Raw genomic sequence first — 12688 nt, forward strand, 5'->3', positions numbered from 1 at the left:
AAAAAAGTGATTAATATAATCAAATCCTTTGGCCCAAAGGTATCTGCTAGCTATATACTAAAGAAGGTCAAGGACAGAAAGAAAAATCTATACACAAATAAAATATTTATAACAATATTTTAGGGCACCAAAGATTTGGAAAGAAAGTACCTACCCATGAGCCAGAGAATGGTTAAACAAACTGTGTTACATATATATATATATATATATATATATATATATATATATATATATATATATATATATATATATATATATATATATATATATATATATATATATAATAGAATCTTCCACACCTTAAGAAATGATGAATATGAAGAATCCTTACTGGGCTCACTTTCCCAACTCCTACTTGACTTAGTAGCCTGGTTCCTCACATGTCAGTAGCAAAATCTATACCCCTCAAGGTCCTAGAGGTAGCCTAAGGGACTGAAGCAGTTGCTAGTACTATCATTTTAGAGCCTCCAGTTCCTGTGCTCTCTAATATCAATTAACCAGCTAACATTTTCCCAATATTAATCAACCAGGCAGCATCAATTAGCTATTGCAAAGTAATATTTACTGAAAAGGCTTAAAGTATAAAATCATACTCCCAAACTAAGTGATACACATTTCCATCTGCAAACTCTTGGTCCCCTGGGCTTCAACTTCAAGTGTTTGTATCACTTTATATAGCCCTGTCCCCCACTCCTCTTCTAGCTCCACCCCTGACTCCCCGGATTTCTCCACAAGATCCCAGCAGCCTTCTCACCCTCCAGGAGCCATCTAGCTCTTCTCCTACTGATGAGCTTCTCCCTGAACTCCCTAAGTGAGGGTTTGTCCAAGTTATTCAAGCTCTACTTCCCCATTTCTCTCCAAATTCCACTCCTGACTTTCTCTTCTTTTGATTCCAATTGTGATCTTCAGGACATCAAAATCCTGCCCCTATTACTGCCTCATTCTGGAATTTCCCTTACTGTCTGGGGTCTCCTCACTCTGGAATAGTCTACCACTTAGGTGACCTGCTTACTAAAGAACATCCCTCCACAAAGCCTGCCTGTCCCCTTCTTCCATTAAGTTCCTCTTAAAGCCTCCATTTTGCTCACATTAGCAGGATCTGCAACTTGAGTCAATAACTTTTCTCTTTTTCAAGATAGGTAACATGCTCTATCATTTGTCCATGGAATCATCATTGCTCAGTGCAATTAATGAAGAATGGAAAGAAATTGAAGGATGGACAGAAGTAGCAAGCTCCTTAGACCCCAGAATTTCTACATCTGTCAAGGGTTTGGCCTGTGACCTCAGAGGTCCCTTCCTACTCTAGGTGTATGAGCCTACGTTAAAACATTAGAGGAAAATCAGAAGATAGCAAAATTAGAACTCTTTAGGTTTCTATAAACTAAAATGACAATATATGACTGACATATATTCCAGCCAAGAAACTACAGAAAGGAGGGAAATTGGTCCCCACTAAAACAACCAAAGATCTCAGGAGGAAGACAATTTAATGAAAAATCTAGAGCACAAACATATAAATCAAAAAGGAATATGCTAAAATTAGAAGGGAAGATAACTTGCACAGTATCCATAAATTAAACACATAAATACTACACATAAATATTGCAAGGCAAAGGAAATTAAAGCAGTACTTGATGAAACATAGAACTCCTTGAATTGCCAAGAGGCTGTGGAACCACAGCTGGATGTTCCAGAATGGTTCAAAAGAGAAATGAGAATACTGAAAATCAGAGGAGAATAAATGGCAGAATTTATGGCCTACACCTAAAAACTAATTAGCACAAGTGATCTATGGTGATAAGTACCTCCAAAGTGAGAGTAAGTAAATGGGAATACAAATATAATGAATATAAAGAACAATCTAGCAGGAGAAAAGCAAAAAGCAATAACATGTAATTTATATAAGCAAAGCACATTGATGCCTAAAAGAGAATGTGTATAGGAACATAAAAAGACCATAATCCAATGTCTGGGTTCCATTGCCCACCCTCTGTCTTCTTAGAATCTCAGGTTTCAAGATTAGAAGGGAAGTAACAAATTGGGAAAATATTTTTACAGTTAAAGGTTCTGATTAAGTTCTCATTTCCAAAATATATAGAGAACTGACCCTAATTTATAAGAAATCAAACCATTCTCCAATTGATAAATGGTCAAAGAATATGAACAGACAATTCTCAGATGATGAAATTGAAACTATATCCACTCACATGAAAGAGTGTTCCAAATCACTACTGATCAGAGAAATGCAAATTAAGACAACTCTGAGATACCACTACACACCTGTCAGATTGGCCAAGATGACAGGAACAAAGAATGATGAATGTTGGAGGGGCTGTGGGAAAACTGGGACACTAATACATTGTTGGTGGAGTTGTGAAAGAATCCAGCCATTCTGGAGAGCAATTTGGAACTGTGCCCAAAAAGTTATCAAACTGTGCATACCCTTTGACCCAGAATTGCTGCTATTGGGCTTATATCCCAAAGAAATACTAAAGAGGGGAAAGGGACCTGTGTGTGCCAAAATGTTTGTGGCAGCTCTTTTCGGAGTGGCTAGAAACTGGAAGATGAATGGATGTCCATCAGTTGGAGAATGGTTGGGTAAATTATGGTATATGAAGGTTATGGAATATTATTGCTCTGTAAGAAATAACCAGCAGGAGGAATACAGAGAGGCTTGGAGAGACTTACATCAACTGATGCTGAGTGAAATGAATAGAACCAGAAGATCTCTGTACACTTCAATGCTGTATGAAGATGTATCCTGATGGAAGTGGATATCTTCAACATAAAGAAGATCCAACTCACTTCCAGCTGATCAATGATGAACAGAAATAACTACACCCAGAGAAGGAGCACTGGGAGGTGAATGTAAATTGTTAGCACTACTGTCTATCTACCCAGGTTACTTATACCTTCGGAAGCTAATAATTAATGTGCAACAAGAAAATGGGATTTACACACATATATTATATCTAGGTTATACTGTAACACATGTAAAATGTATGGGATTGCCTGTCATCTAGGGAAGGGAGTAGAGGGAGGGAGGGGATAATTTGGAAAAATGATTACAAGGGATAATGTTATAAAAAAATTACTCATGCATATGTACTGTCAAAAATTATAATTATAAAATAAAAAAAGAATCCCAGGTTTCCTTCCCGACTTGCCTCAAGCCTCACCTTCTAAAGAATGTATTTCATGATCCCCTCAGATTACTGCCATACCCCTATCCCTCTTTACAAACAGGCCTTTACTTATTTTTCCCTCCTCTTTTTATACTGTTTAAACAAGCTTATTTTTTTCTTACTTCAGCTGAAGCATAAGAGATTCTCCTCCAGGCTTTTACTATTAATCTATATGTATCGCTCTGCTTTAAATGTGCTTCTTGTAAACAACATATTGTAAGGTTCTGGCTTTTAATCCACTCTGCTATATGCTTCTGTTTTATGGGAGAGTTCACCCCATTCACATTCACAGTTAAAAAGCTTACCTTTTCTCTAGTCTTCACAAAGAACATTCCATCTCCCCTCTCCATATCTTGGGAACTGACTGGCTCACACACCTGGAGCATATTCCCCTCATTAACCCATCCACAGAGTATAATTAGTTTTCTTCAGGGTCCAAATGCAAGCACTGTTACAACCACTAGTTCTCCCTTCCTAAGTATCTTGCATTTCACTCACTATAATGATGTATTTATCCTATACATGTGGGTCATACACACAAAAGTTTTCTGTATATATTTGTAATGTACACATTGTCTCCTCTAAATGAGTGTAAGCTTCTCAGGAGTAGAGACTACTGATTTTTTTGTTTTGTTTTCATAGTCCTGGATCAACAAGAATTTCTTAAATGCCTACTATGTGCCAGGCACTATGCTAGGTATTTATGGCTTCCATATCAATGATGAGCTTTTCATGTTAGTTACAATATAAGTAAATTGGAATTTTCTGATGATATTTGTTGCTTGCTATATCTAGTTTCTACTAATGTTTTTGAAGAGGAGGTTTATGATTTACAGGCATTCTGTTTCAATGCAGGTTACATGTCTTTAGTCTCATTGTTCCTTCTGACCCACACTTTCCTATATATTTCCTATATATTTATTACCACCCTCACCTCTCCTCACCTTTGCCATCGAAATAAGTAAATATCACTAGCACAGTGTACACATGGCCAAATAAAGAACCCTATCATCAATAATCAATCCTACAAACACTCTCCCCCAAAATGGCATCAAGAAATCCAGGTTACACATTTGGTACTGGCTAAGAAATAGAATAGTTGATCAATGGAATAGGTTAGGTTCAAAGGACAAAAGAGTCAATAACCTTAATAATCTAGTGTCTGAAAAACCCAAAGATCCCAGCTTTTGGGATAAGAATTCACTATTTGACAAAAATCGCTGGGAAAATTGGAAATTAATATGGCAGAAACTAGGCATTGACTCACATTTAACACCGTACACCAATATAAGGTCAAAATGGGTTCATGACCTAGGCATAAAGAATGAGATTATAAATAAATTAGAAGAATATAGGATAGTTTACCTCTCAGACCTGTGGAAGAGGAAGGAATTTATGACCAAATAAGAACTAGATATCATTATTGATCACAAAATAGAAAAATCTGATTATATCAAATTGAAAAGTTTTTTGTATAAACAACACGAATGCAGACAAGATTAGAAGGGAAGCAATAAACTTGGGAAAATGTTTTTACAGTTAAAGGTTCTGATAAAGGCCTCATTTCCAAAATATATAGAGAACTGACTCTATAAGAAATCAAGCCATTCTCCCATTGATAAATGGTCAAATGATATGAACAGACGATTCTCAGACAAAGAAATTGAAACTATTTCTTGCCATATGAAAAGATGCTCCAAGTCATTATTAATCAGAGAAATCCAAATTAAGACAACTCTGAGATATCACTACACACCTGTCATAATGGCTAGAATGACAGGGAAAGATAAAGAGGAATGTTGGAGGGGATGTGGGAAAACAGGGACACTGATACATTGTTGGTGGAATTGTGAATACATCCAGCTATTCTGGAGAGCAATCTGGAACTATGCTCAAAAAGTTATCAAACTGTGCATTCCCTTTGATCCAACAATGTTTCTACTGGGCTTATATCCCAAAGAGATCTTAAAGAAGGGAAAGGGACCTATATGTACAAGAATGTTTGCGGCAGCCATTTTTGTAGTGGCCAGAAACTGGAAAATGAATGGATGCCCATCAATTGGAGAATGGTTGGGTAAATTGTGTTATGTGAATATTATGGAATATTACTCTTCTGTAAGAAATGACCAGCAGGATGATTTCAGAAAGGCCTGGAGAGACTTCCACGAACTGATGCTGAGTGAAATGAGCAGGACAGGAGATCATTATATACTTCAACAACAGTACTGTATGAGGATGTATGCTGATGGACGTGGCCCTCTTCAACAGTGATATGAACCAAATCAGCTCCAATAGAGCAGTAATGAACTGAACCAGCTACACCCAGGGAAAGAACTTTGGGAGGCGACTATGAACCACTACATAGAATTCCCAATCCCTCTACCTTTGTCCGCCTGCATTTTTTATTTCCTTCACAGGCTAATGGTACACTATTTCAAAGTCCGATTCTTTTTGAACAGCAAGTCAATAAGGAAAGAATAATCAGAGAAAGTATACATATTCCAGATAGTATAGATTTAATAAATTATCCTAATAAGAGCAAGAAAATCTAGCTCAACCAAGAGAGGGAGACTCCCAGATCTCAGACAAAAAGAAAAATTCCCTGTAGCAAGCTGAAAAGGAGGATATGATCAAAACTCTCCATTGTCAGCGTCTTCCCAGAGACTTTTTCTCTCTGGAAAACATTCAGATTTCTCTTGTCTCCCACTCCTGTCAATTTTATCCCATTATTCACATAAGCACAGGGCACTAATGAAAAGGTATTCCTATGTCAATGGGCTTTGGGTTTTAGATTACATTTTAATGAAAGGCTTCATTATGACATGGCTATGATACTGTTGATACTTTTTTTTCTGGATTTTATACTTGAAGCCATTCTAGCCTGTTAGAAGTGCCTAAGGTCCTCAAGAACCCAGAATCACCTCTACACCATGAGGTTCAAATAAGAGCTCTGTGGGAGTACTACAGATATATAGAAAAATGAGAAAGGAGACCTCAAAGAGCTTACACTCTACTAGGCAGATTCAAGATACAGGAAAATAAATAAAATGCAATGTCAAAGGCAGACAAAAACACTAATAGCTTAGGGGGATCACGAAAAGCTCAGGAGGTAGCATCTGAGGTGAGCCCTTAGGGAAGCTGAGGATTCTAAGAGTTGGAAATAAGAGCTCATTATAGATAAGAGTTACAATTTGTGAAAAGGAACTTGCAGAGGAGTAAAGGCTTGAGAGTGGGCTATTGGCTGGCAGTCCAGTTTGGCTAGGACAGCAAATGCATTGAGGGGAATAATACTAGAGAGGCAATAAGAATCTTGATTGTGGGGTGCTTTTGAGGATCAATTGGAGAAATTGGAGATAACAACTCTAGGATTCTGACTTTTCCAACTCTTGAGTTTCTATAATTCTATGCCAATGTGACCAACTGAAAACTCAAAGGTTTACTGTTTTGCATACTGACATCTTTTAATATTATTGACTGAGCTAAATAATAGATTATTTTGTGTCTTAATTAAACTAATTTTTAAATATATTGATTTCTTTCTTGAGTGCATAGGTTTGTGAAAGATCAATTTATGTAATAAACAGGACTCTCTTTGGAAGTTTAATTACTCTGTATAGGAAATCTATTGATTTATAATTAGCATATATAGGTTGGAGTATGTATTAAACAGTATTTATAGGCACATGAAATCTATTTTAATCTCCATTAGACTACCCTAGAGGAATAAATTCAGTCATAATTTCCCTAACCACCTCTAAGCTGAGACCAAAACCCATATCCTGAAAGCTTTACCTCTTTTACAATTAGAACTTCCACCGTGAACCCTGCCATTCAGATTAACGAGTGCTGAGCTTGACCTACTCTTTCAGGCAGACACCAGTCATAGTTCTCTTGCTCCTGTGCTTATACATTTCTAATCCTTTCCCCATATCACTCCCATATTCATCTATATTTGTGCTCCAGTTTGAAACAATAATCAAAAGACTCTGCCATTGTTGCTACAAGAGATATGTCAGTCTACTTCTCTATGACTCCACTCGTCATCTTCATAACTTTTTGTACCAAAATGTTTCTTACTATCACTTCATGTTTGTTGTCTTCCTCTAAAAAAACAATCCATAAATTTCTTGATGTCAGAGATTGTATCCCCAAAGTTTGGCACACAATAAAGTCTTAATAAATGCTTTTTTCATTTGCTCATTTATTCACTCATTCTTAAATAACTGGAACATAGATGAATTTTTAATCCTGAATACTCTGATTCAGCAATGTTCAGATTATCAAAAGGGATCCAATTAGTACTGCACCACGTGTTGTTCATTAGCATTATATAAAGAACAACCTAAGTTTGATCCTAAGTTTAATAATATTATATTGTATATGTTCTTAATATGTGACCTCTTGGAGAAATGTTTCTATAAGATATTGTCCCTGGACACAAGGTGCTTGCAATTTAGTTTGAAAAACAAAGCTGATATAAGCAACAATAAAAGGAGCCCAATAGGAACTCCAAGAGGAGCCCCTGCATGTCCAGGAGTTGAGATTCAGTACCACTACCATTCAATTTGATTAACTGGCACTATGACTGTGTGCAACTCAGTGTGCCTCTATGGAGCTCAGTTTTGTCATCTATTAAATAGGGGGCTGGCCTAGGACATCTTTCTCTGTCATTCCATGGTCCTGTGGTGAGAAGACTCATATTGCATTACCCATAAAAGAACTTTCGTAGTGAAAGTAGTAAAGCTAACAGCATGATATTGATGTATTTGATGCTCAGATGAATCTCTGACCTCTCTAATATGGTTACTTGGTATAGACAGAAGTAATCCATCCCCATATTCTTATCCTTGGCTATCATCACTTGTTTTTTTTTCTATGCGGCTGTTCCACCTTCTTTGGCAGTACTACTTGTCCTTGCTGAGAGCATTGCTGATATTCTTCAGCCCTCCCAATCTCATTACATATCTATTTCTTTGCTCTTTGAGTCACATAAGATTTTGGTTTCTTCCCAAAATTGTGATGTTCCATGATTCACAATAATATAGCATCTGTAGATCAATATGGTCAAAAAGGTGGGCTAGTACATTAGCAAAATCGTTGAAAATGTCGATTTCTCCAAATGGAGCCAAAAATGTTTTACTCCTAATTTTTATTTCTGAGTCCAGGTCAACATCCATTGACAGGGTTTGCCTAATAAAAACGTACTGCTGAACTAATCTGGGCACATTTTCCTACATGAATTACTAAATACAGCTTTTCTGAATATTTATATCTTATTGCAATTACTCTTCTGAGGCTTAATATACCAGGCCAATGCTACTGATGAAGATAGGCAACAAATAATAGCAGATTATAATAATCTATAATAAATCTAAATAATCTATAATAATATCCCATTCATTTGTACTTTGCATATGACATCTTCTAAAGCATTACCAACTTCTTTATCATACCTACATCTTCTGACTTTATACCTAACTTGACACTGATACTCAATTATTAAAAAATCATTTCTGCTGTGGCATCTATCACAGAGCTTTTGTGATATTAATACCTGAGATATGTGGTTATAAATGTAATAAAAATTCACAGAAGGGCCAATATGAACTGGAACAGTTAGAGAAGGCCCTTATAAATCTGACATTCTGTGATTCTGATTTTGTGGTTTTGTAGGAGTACAAAGTCTATATTGTAGAGTAATGAAAAATATGTGGAAATGTAGAAAAAAACTTTATCACCTTGTTTAAAACAAAACTAATTCTTTTAGATCCAACTCACTTCCAGTTGATCAATGATGGACAGAAATAACTATACCCAGAGAAGGAACACTGGGAAGCGAATGTAAATTGTTAGCACTACTGTCTATCTACCCAGGTTACTTATACCTTTGGAAGCTAATAATTAATGTGCAACAAGAAAATGGTATTTGCACACATATATTGTATCTAGGTTATATTGTAACACATGTAAAATGTATGGGATTACCTGTCATCGGGGGGAGGGAGTGGAGGGAGGGAGGGGATAATTTGGAAAAATGAATAAAAAAAAAAACTAATTCTTTTCCCCTCCAAACCCACTTCTCTTTCCAAACTTTTGTTTTCTGTCTAAGGTACCGCCATTTTTCTACAGTCTCAGGATCATAACATTAAAATTATCTTCAACTCTTTACTCTCACTCATCCCTACACATCCAATCAGTTAACAGACTTTGCCATTTCTACCTCAACACCATCTTTTGCAAACAACTTGTACTCTGTACCCACAGCTACCACCTTAGTTCACAGGCTCATCATCTCTTGTCCACTTCAATGACCTCATAACTGGTGTCCCTATCTCAGGTCTCCCTCAATTCCAATTCATCCTGAAGCTGTCAAAGAGACTATCCTTAAGCACCCATTTGATGTCAAACCCTTATTCTAGTGACTGTCTATTGCCTCTAAAAGAAAATATATATAGCACATGCTCCAGATCTCTTCTCCCCAACCTCCATTTGCATTAGTAAGTCTGGATTTTTCATCACATAAGCAACAAGATAGAGGACTAGACATTCTATATAACTTCTCAGATCTTTCCAAAAAAGAATTTATGTACCAAAGATAAAGCAACTTCTGCTGGTTTCCATTGTCTAGGATGGCAAAATAAGATTTAAAAAGAAAACAACCCAAGAACTGATGTTCAATGACCCTGAGCTCATTCAGCACTTTTTCTGCCACCTCTCACCCTACAGCAAGAAATTAATCTGAAAATCAGCTGCATAGAGATGACACAAGACATACCTACCTCAAGTCTCAACCCTGTTCCTCTGTCTTCCCTCTTTTCACAACAAGGATCATACAGAGAGTAAGTGTCTTAGACTAACTTTGAATTCAGGTTCTCCTGATTCCAGGGTTGGCATCTAGCTGCCCCCATTATGTGTCAGACATTATACTAAGTGCTGGATTAATTGCCATGAAGAAAGAGAACAAAAATCTCAATTATTTCAAAACATGCTGAAAAAACTTTGGTCAAAATGTAGTATTCATTTATATTAAAAATACTTAAAAACACAGGCAGAGGAGAGCCCTTTTTAATATGAACAGAAGCAGGTATTTAAATTTAAAATAGAGCCTTTTATATAATGGAAAAACTCTAGAAGTTTTCACAATACAAAAAGGAATTAAGCAAGGATGTCTTGAACTCATTTGAAGAAATGTAATTTACAGCAATGTGGACAAAATTGTATGTATAAATTTTTAAAAAGGAGACAAAAACTATACCTGTTGGCAGATGTCATGATGGTGAACATAGAAAATCACAGTTTTCAAAAAGACAAATGGATAATTAAAAACTAGACCAAGGTAGCAAATCCACAAAGCTCATCATTTCTAGAGTATAAACAAAAAACAAGAAGAAATTGTAAGAGACATTCCCCTCAAAATAACCATAAAATGCATTAAATATCTAGATTTGAACCTCCCAAAATTCAAGTTTTAGAAAAATACTGTATGAAACACTCTTTAGACTTGGAGCTTTTAATCTTTTTTTTCTGACATGTGCACCTTTGGCTATATGGAAAAGTCTATGGAACCCTTTCAGAATGATGTTTTTAATGCATGAAATAGAATACCTAAGATTCCAAAGGAAACCTATTATACTGAAATAAAGATGCATTTGTTCCCATCAAATCTGTGGGCCCCTTGAAACCTATTTGTGGTCCCTTGGGAGTTTGTGGGATCAGAGGTTAAAAAGTTTTTGCTTTGGACAAATAGAAACAACCTGCAAAAGTATTAACTATCATAATTGGGCCAATTCAATATAATAAAAATAATTACAAACTAATTTAATTCAAAGATGTTGTGTTATACAAAAAATACTGATTGGATAAATTTTTTACATGTAAACGATATTTCAACTACATAGCATTACAATTTTTAGAAGAGAAACAGTAGGGTAAGAAAATGTTTTCATCAAATATCACTGATAAAAATTTGATATTCAAGCTAAAAAGGGAATATAAAAAAAATTCTAAAACCATTCCCAAAATAAACAGTGCTTCCTCCATAAGTGACTAAATATAATTCAGAAGAATAATTGAAAACTATATATAACCACAGGAATACATGCTCTACATCTGTAAGAATACAAGGGAAAAAAACAAATTAAAAACATTAAAACACCTCTAAAGTTTTAGCTTATTCCATGCAAACTGACAAAGGAAAATAAAAAACACATTACTGCTGGAAGGCCTGACAGAAAAGAGGCACAATTGGGGAAGCTATGAAATGTTAAAAATCATTATGGAATTATTGGAAAAAAGTTAAGTCAATTGCCCATGACCTTTTATTCCTTGTCACAAGGGAAAGGAGGAAATGTTGGTGATTTAAAGGCAAAATGCACCAATGTGGGTTTTAGAAAATATATTATTGGCATGTGGGCTGTAATTTACTATGAAGATAAACTCGCTAGAGGATCCAAAATACCTGTGACAAAAACAATATCAAAATTTCAAACTTTGAGGTAGGGAAAAGGCTGATACCAGTAAGCAAAATACAGATTTTTGTGCAGTAGCTACCTTTGGGGAATAGATGATAAATTCAATTTTAGACATGGTGGATAAGAGATGGCGTTGCAATACATTGAAGCCAAAGAAAGAATTTCAGGGAGGACTGGATAGGCAACAGTGTCAAATGCCACAGAGAGGTTAACGATAAAAAGACACTGGATTTGGGCAGCAAGAAGTTGGTCAATGATTAAGGTCAAGGAAGCAGTTTCAGTAGGGGGCAGAAGTCATGTGAGAGCTTTGACAATATATGGTGATATCAAAATTTTTGGATTTCAAGAGACAGATGAAAATGGTTTACATTTTACCATGACAGGAAAGCAGAAAAACAAATCTAGTGGGGTGAGGAAAAAGTGATCTCTAGCTCTAAAATTAAGTTACAAGTGAGTGAAGAAATTTATACAATTATATGCACACTTACTGTAATTAATTGTGGGTGCAATTTGGACAGCAATTGGAGCAGCTGCAAAAAGATGGTTTCAAAACAGATTCCCCTGAAGAGACTGGAGAGAAGTCTTTTTGTCAAATGTCAAAAAATTCCGATACAGCCACATGTTGTAACAAACGTAGATGCAGTCCTATTTGAAGGAAGAGAGACATGAATTCCTTTGAAGTCTAACCTGGAAAGCTACAAAGGAAAGTATTTTTAAAATATTTTAACTCATTTAGGCTCACATAGAAAGATGAGACTGGATAAAAGGCAAAAGGAATATGAAACTCCTATAGGGCAACTTTGGTATTTTGTAGTAATACCTCTCATAAAAAGGTTTAATGGAGAAGGATGGCTGAAAAATTTTAGGGTGAAGGTGTTGGACTGACTGATGATGAGCTATCTGTGTTTTTCCTATGTCCTACAAACAATGGAAAAATAGCTGTAATAATTCACTAAATAGGTTTTATAATTGCTGTCCAAATAGCCCAGAAAGAAAGAACTGGATACAACTGGACATTTATCAATTTGGTAA

At 35.8% G+C, this 12688-nt stretch overlaps 1 long non-coding RNA gene across 1 annotated transcript in view; it reads right to left on the minus strand.

The window, feature by feature from the left end:
* Nucleotides 1-12296, minus strand: part of LOC141548504 (uncharacterized) — a 53540-nt gene extending 41244 nt beyond the window's left edge. Inside the window, exons 1-2 of the long non-coding RNA XR_012483984.1 lie at nt 12145-12296; nt 10441-10548 (exon numbers count right to left, since the gene is read on the minus strand). This is a non-coding gene — a long non-coding RNA (uncharacterized LOC141548504). The remainder of the gene's footprint in view (nt 1-10440; nt 10549-12144) is intronic.
* Nucleotides 12297-12688: the final 392 nt, after the last annotated feature.

This window comes from Sminthopsis crassicaudata, chromosome X (genome assembly GCF_048593235.1).
Source record: "Sminthopsis crassicaudata isolate SCR6 chromosome X, ASM4859323v1, whole genome shotgun sequence".
Classification (NCBI taxonomy): domain Eukaryota; kingdom Metazoa; phylum Chordata; class Mammalia; order Dasyuromorphia; family Dasyuridae; genus Sminthopsis; species Sminthopsis crassicaudata.